This window comes from Gossypium arboreum, chromosome 10 (assembly GCF_025698485.1).
Source record: "Gossypium arboreum isolate Shixiya-1 chromosome 10, ASM2569848v2, whole genome shotgun sequence".
Taxonomy (NCBI): domain Eukaryota; kingdom Viridiplantae; phylum Streptophyta; class Magnoliopsida; order Malvales; family Malvaceae; genus Gossypium; species Gossypium arboreum.
This window is the reverse complement of record NC_069079.1, coordinates 64,126,265-64,132,264: the sequence shown is the minus strand read 5'-3', so window position 1 is coordinate 64,132,264 and position 6,000 is coordinate 64,126,265.

Here is a 6,000-nt window from a genome sequence, read left to right as displayed (position 1 = left end):
TTTAGTTTTTTGGGGGGTTTTTTTGGGCCCAAAAAGGGGGGAAAATTTGAAATTTTAAAATTTAATAGTTTGGTTAGTGGGAAATTTTTTGGGAAAAGGGAATAAAGGAAAAATTAAAATTTTAAATTTTACCCGAAAGGGGGGAGGGTGGGTTTTGAAAAATTGAATTTAAAAAAAAGGGGGGAAAAAAAATTTTTCAATGAGGGGGGGGAAAAAGAGAATTAAAACCCCGTTTTTAAAATCCAAAAGGCCCCTTGTTTGGTCGGGGAAATTTAAAAGGGTAAAATTTTTGGGACCATTGGGACCCTTTAAGTTCAAAATTGAATTTTTAAAATTTTGAAACAATTTGTTGGGGTTTAAAAGGAAATAAAGGTTGTTATGGTTAAAACAAATTACTTTTTGGGAATTTAAATTTCAACAAAACAGGGTTTGGGTTTTAAAATTTTGAAGGGGAAAAATAAGGCAAATTTTGTGAACCCGGGCGCTAAGAAGGATGTCCGGAGGATTGGGTTCCCTTTTCTTTTGCCCTTTTTTTGGGAAATTTTACCCCCAAAAAATTTTGAAAAAGGGTTTGGGAAAAATTTAAGGGTTTTAAGAAATTTTTGGGGTTAGGATTCAAAATTTACAAAGGGGAAAGGGAAAATTAAAAGGGAAAAGGGTTTGATTTAAAAGTTTTGGGGAGGTATTTTTTTGGGTTAAAATTAAAAATTTTTAAGCAAGATTTTGAAAAAACCCGAAACCAATTTTTCAATTTAAAAAAAAGGTATTGGGAAATTAAAAATTTTTAATAATTAAAGGGAAACCCCCAAAAAGTGATTTTGAAAAATTAAAGGGGTGGGGGAAAATTTTAAAAGTTCCAAAAATTAATTTGGTGAAGCCGGGGGCAATCCCGGGGAAGAATTTGAGGAAAATTTTGGGGGTTGTTTTTTTCCCGACCAAAAAATTTTTTGCATTGACCCAAAGGGGCATCCTCCCAAACGTAATTTTGGAATTTGGGAATTATTTGGCGGGGTTAAATTTTAAAAAAATGTTTGTGTTTGGAAAAAAAAAGGGAAAAACTTGGGTTGGGAAAAAGGGGTGAGTTTTGTAAGTTTGGGAAAAAATTTAAGGAATTGAAAGGGAAGGGTTTTACCCACAAACCCAAAATTTAAAATTTAAAAGGGAAAAGGTTTTAATTGGGATTTTTGGGGGTTTGTGTTTAAAAATAGGACGGTTTGGGATGAAAAAAAAATTTAAAGGGGCCGTTTAAATTCCAAATTTTTTAAAAAAGGTGGGTTTTAAAAGGAAAAATTTTTCCTTTTTTTTTGGGAAATTAAAATTGTTTAAAAGAAAAAAAAGGGAACCCGGTTAGGGAAGGGGAAAAAAGGGTTTTTAATCCTTTCCCGGGGTTTAAAGGGGGAAAACCCCTTTTTTGGTTTAAGAAAGAATTTAAAGGCAACGGAAATTTGTGGGTTTTTTAAAAGTTTTTTGGCCCATTTTTAAAGGTTTTTTGAACAAAAGGTATTTTTCCAAAAAATTTAAAAAATTTTTAAAAAATTTTGGGAAAAGGGTTTTTTGGAAAACCCTTTTTTTTGGGTTTTTGTACCAAAAAAAAAAGGGCGGGTTAACCCAAATGTAGGGAAAATTTTTTCCCTCTTTGATTTAAAATTTTTTTGGTGAATAGATTAAATTTTAAAAATTCATTTATTTTTGGAAATTTTTTTTTTTAAAATAAAATTTTTTTGGGGCCCCGGTTTTAAAAATTTAAAAGGTTTTGGGAATTGGGAAATTTTGGGAAAGGTTTTTGGTTTAAAAAGGTCAATTTGGGTTTAAATAGGTAAAGGATTTACCCTTGATTTTTTGCAAATTGGGCCCAAGTATTTTCTTTTTAAAAAGGTTTTCCATTTTTGGGAAAAAAAAATCTTTTTTTTTAGGATTTAAAAGGGAAATTTGGTTGAAAGTTTTGGTGAAAAGGAAAAATTAAAGGGGAAAGGGGGGGAAAATTCCAAAATTGTTTTTTGGGAAAAAAGGGGGGTTTTTAAATTTTAAAAAAAATTTGGAAAATTAACCAAAGTTTGGGATTCACAAGCCGTTTTTCCAAAGGGTTTTTAATCCCCGGAGGGAAATTGGTTTTAGAAACAAAAGCGTTTTTTTAAAAAGGATTTGATTAAAAAATTTGTGGGGGAAATTTTAAAAAAGCCAAATATTTAATTAAAAAGGGGTTATTTTTGGGAAAGGGGTTTGGGGGGTTGTAAAAGACCCCTGATTGTTTGGATTTAAAAAAAAAAATTTTAAAATTGGGAACTTTTTTTAAAATTGGTGTTTTTTAATTTTTTTAATTTTTCCGGGTTTTGGAAAAATTTAAAAATTTGGGTTTTTTGAAAAAAAATTTGTTTTAAATTTTTTTTTAAAGGGGTTTTTAATTTAAATGGGAAAACGGGTTTTTTAAATTTTTGAAAATTTTTTAAAATTTTCTTAAAATTTGAAAAAAAAAAAGATTTACATGGATTTTGGGGGGGAAAAAAAAGGGGAAAGGAAATTTGATTTTTACCCAAAATTTTAAGAAAGGGGAAACACTTTGAGGTAGGGGTTTAATTTTTTAGGGGGGGAAGGTTTTCCCTTTGGTTTTTTCTTAAAAATGGGTTAATCAATTTTATAAGATTTTTAGGTTTTTTCTTTGACAAAGGCCCCTTTTAAAAGTGTTAAAGAAAATTTAGTTTTTGGTAGGGCAATCTTTTTGAAAAAATTTTTTGGGGTTTGGGACTCAAAAATTTATTTTTTTAAAAGAAAAAATTTTGAATATTTGGGTTTGGAAAGAAAGTTTTTTTAAAAATTTTTTTTAAAAAAATTTTGTTTAATTTCGGAAATTGGGTGGGTTTAATGATTTAATAAGTTTTTGGGCAATTTTGGGTGGTATAAAAAAGGGGTTGAAAAAAATTTAATTCCATCATTTGGATTTTATTTTTAGGTTTAAAATTTTATGGGTTTTTGGATTAAAAAGGAGAAAGAAGGGAAAAAGGGAAGGGAAAGGATTCCCAAAAGTTTCCGGAAGTTTTTAAAAGGGTTTTGGAAAGGGAAAAAATTTGGGAATGAGTTTTTAAAGGGAAAAATTAAATTTCCGGGGAAGATTTGGAAAAAAATTTCTGGGGGTTTAAGGGCAAATTCCCAGGGGGAGGGTTTTACAAGGGGGAAAATTTTAAAAAAATTTTTTTAAATTTATTTGGAAATTTGCAAATTTTTTGGGAAAAATTTTTGGGGGATTAAATTTTTTGTTTAAAATTTTCCGAAAATTGGTTTTAAAAAAAATTTGGATTTAAAAAAAGTTAATTTGGTTTTGGAAAACGGGAAATTTGTTTTGTTGAAATTTTAAATTTTTTTATGCCCAAAATTTTTATAAATTTTAAAAGGTTTGGTTAACCAGGGTTTTTTAGGTTTTTATGAAATTTTTTAATTTAAAAATTTAAATGGAAAAAAAAGGAGAAAAATTTGGGGCTTTCCTTTTAGGGGGAGGGATTTTGCTCCCTTTAAACTTTTTGAATTGGGGAAAAGGTTTTTTTTTGTTTAAAGGAAAGGAAATTTAAGGATTTGGTTTTGAATTTTAAAATTTAAAATTTGGAAAAATTATGTTTTTTTGTAAACTTTTTAAAGTTTAAAAACCCTTTTTTGGAAAAGGTGGGCCAAAATTGTTTGTGTTTGAAAATAAAAAAAAAGAAGGGCCCTTTGGGTTATTTGATATTTTAAAAAAAAATTAAAATAAAAAAATTTTTTTAACTTTTAAATTTCCCCCTTTTTTAACTAAAAAAAAAGGGTTTTGGAACCGGGAGGTTTTGGGCCCTTGGTTTGGAAATTTTTTATAAATTATTTAAAAATTTGGTTTAATGGTTAACACCTTAAAAAAACGGGAAATAAAAGGGGGAAAAATTTTTGGGAGGGTTTGGTTAAATTAAATGGGTATTTTTTTTTAAATTGGGAAAAATTTTGAAAAAATTTTTTATTTTTTGGATTTGGGGAAATTTTGAAGGTTAAAGGGTGAAGGGGGGGGTTTTCCCCAAAAGGTAAAAAGGAAAAAAAAATGGGTTTCCCAAACCCCCCTTTTGCAAATTTTTGGGATTTAAATTTTACCCAAGAAATGTTGTTTGATTGCCAAATTTAAAGGGGAAAAAGGGGGAAAGACGACGGTGGAAAGGTTGTTTCCCATAAAATTTTTTGGGGCCCAAAAAGTGTTATGTTTTGAAATAAAAAACCAATTTTTAAAAAAGTATTTGAAATTGGGTTTGTTTAAAAAAAGGCCATTAAATTTTAAAGGCGTAAATTTTGGCTAAAAAAAGTTGGCGGGTTTTTAAATGGGCCAAAGGGTTGGCCAAAAGTTTAAAATTAAGAAAGTTTTAAAGGGTTGTAATTAAATTTGGGGCTAAAAAAAAGAAAATTTGAGGAAAATTTTTTTAAAATGGGGAAAAAACCAAAACAAATTGCCTTTGGGAAATTTTGGGCCCCTTCGGCCAATCGAAATACTAAACTAGTGAATTTTAAAAGGGTTGTGTTGGGGTTAATAAAGTTAAACAGGAATTTTATTGAGTTGGACCAAGGAGGGAAAAAAGGGCAAAACTAGGGAAAAGGGGGAAATTTGGGAAGGGGTTAGAAAGGCGAAAAGGGTGTTTGGGGAAAAGCCGGGCCTTTTAAAAAGGGGGAATTTTCCCCCGAAATTTTAATTGTTGAATAATGTGACTTGAACCCCCACCCCTTTTTTTTGGGAATTTTAAAGGGTTTTGGGCCCGGTTTTGGGGTTTTTGGGGGTGGAAAGGGGGGAAGGGCCAAGGGTAAAATTTTGGGGGTTTTTTGGGGAGGCGGAAAATTTGCATGTTAGGGGAAAGTTTTTAAAAAGGGGGAAACTTTTTGAAATTTTTTTTCGTATATCTGAAATTTTTTTAAAAAAAAGGGAAACCCTTTTTTAAAGGGTAATTGGTTCAGAGGGTTTTCCCCGGGAAAAAAAAAGGGTTTGTTCTTAAATGCCCGGGGCCAAAATTGAATTTAAATTAAAAAATTTGGGAAAGGGGGTTTTTTTAAAAAAGGGGTATTTTATGAAAAAGTTTGGGTTTAAAATTATTTTTAAAATATGACGGAATTTTCTTGGGAAAATTTGGGAAAAAGGGGCCCCCGGGTCGGATTTTTGGGGGAAAATCTTAAATTTTCGAAAAGGGAAAAAAAAGTTTTAAAATGAAAGTTTCATTAAACTTTTCCGGGGAAACAAAGGCCCGGGTTTTTAAAAACCCCTTTTTTGTTTAAAAATAATTGGGAAAAAAAGGAAAAAACCAATGGGTTTTTTAAATTCCAATTTGGGGCAAAAATTTTTAAAATTAAATTTTGGGATTTGGGTTTAGGAAAAATTTAGGAAAGCAGGGAATTTAAATTTAAAAGGGGTGGGCCAAAGGGGAAAGGGTTTTTGGGCGGGATAAAATTTTTAAAAAGGAAATGGGAAAAAGCCCGAAAAATTTGAAGGGGTTCCAACGAGGTTTTAAGGGATGGAGGGGTTTATTCGACCCCCGGGTTTGTTTAAATTTTTTTTAAAACCCCCGGGGCCCTTGTGCCTTTTGGGGTTTAAAACATCCGGGAGTTTAAAAACAAGGGCCAAGTTGGGCCCTTTGGGAAAGGGAATGGGATATTTAAAGGGTAATTTTGGCCCAAAAAAAATATTTGTGATCAGAACCGAAAAGGGTTTGGGTTTAACCCTTTAGATCCCTTTTTTGGGGAAAGGCCCAAATTTTTAAAGCAAGACCTTTTCTTGGGATTCCAAAATTTAAAGGGTAATTAAAAGAAAGTTAGGGTTAAAGGGTTTTGGTCGAAGGTTTTGGTGCCCAATTTTAATAAATTCAAATTTGGGAAACCCATTTGGCAAAGGGAATTTATTTTGCAAAAAGATTTTTAAGGGAAAAAATTAAATACAGTTTAAATGGAAAAAGGAGGTGTTTGGGGGGGCCAAAACCCGGAAAATTTGGAAAGGGGAAAAGGGCAAAATTTCGGAAT